Below are 1,170 nucleotides of genomic sequence, written 5' to 3' on the forward strand. Positions count from 1 at the left end.
TGACAGTAGACCTGGTTTCAGCTGGCGAGCTTTTAGCGCACCTTTGGCAAAGCCTTTTGGCACGAAACCCATCTCAGCACACCTTGGTCTGCCAAACTACCAAACTGAGCACAACTCGGGTTGCGCCGCTCGAAACTAGCTCTGCGCGGGGTTCGCCACCCTGCACCACCCTTCGCCGCGCCGGGAAACTAGAGCCCATTATGTCACTTTAGGAACATTGGTAAGATACATATAAAACATGCTAATGTAATGTACTTGTGATTTGCAGAAATGTACAGTCACAACATTTTCTTCTGGGGACTGGACTGTTTCCACAGTGCGCTGCAATCTCAGAGGGCTTGATTTGCTCTGTATACTCTGTGTTTTGCTTACAGATTATCTTTGTGCTATTTATTCCTGGTAAATAGTAGTTATTTTGAGTGCTTCTCAGTGTTTCAAGTTTCATAAAAATGACTGTAAAATTGATTCAGCTTTACCATAAAGTTGAATTAACACCTCTGGAGAAGTGATCTTAGCAAGACCTGAACATTAAAACTGTCATGAAGGTGGGACTGACTGCAGAACTGCTTTATTAGACTGTACTGGTTTTGACTAGGTGTACCTGATAAACTGGCAGTGTATACATATACAGGCTTCCATGAGAAAAGAGTCTGAAGAACTTTATTGAAAACTACTCATTTGTTTGTATTTTTGTGGTTGTTTAAATTCTTTTAGCTGCTTTGGGTTGTGGTAAACCACCATCACTTCTAGATGGAGACATCAAGACATCTCTTCAGTTCCAGTACAGACATAATGACAGGGTTGAATACATCTGTCAGAATTACTACACTATGGAGGGTCAGCTTTACAAAACCTGCATCAATGGTGAATGGACTGGACAGATGAGATGCCTCAGTAAGTTACAACTCCCTTTATATTTTCCATGTTGCATTCTGTGAAGATTCAGCAACACGAGCAATAATCAAATATGCAGTATGCTGCAGTCATTCCCCATTAATAAAATGCTACTCATCTTTTGTCTCTTCCAGAACCCTGTGTAAAAGAGGAAGAATACTTGTTGGTAGATATGGCCTGCGTCAGAAGTGTGTTGATGGTGTGATGCACCTTCCCACTTGCCAGTAAAGCTTTTTAGTCAGCTGGATATGATAAACATGACCTGGCTGGACAAAC

This window comes from Epinephelus moara, unplaced genomic scaffold (genome assembly GCF_006386435.1).
Source record: "Epinephelus moara isolate mb unplaced genomic scaffold, YSFRI_EMoa_1.0 scaffold2844, whole genome shotgun sequence".
NCBI classification, from domain to species: Eukaryota; Metazoa; Chordata; class Actinopteri; order Perciformes; family Serranidae; genus Epinephelus; species Epinephelus moara.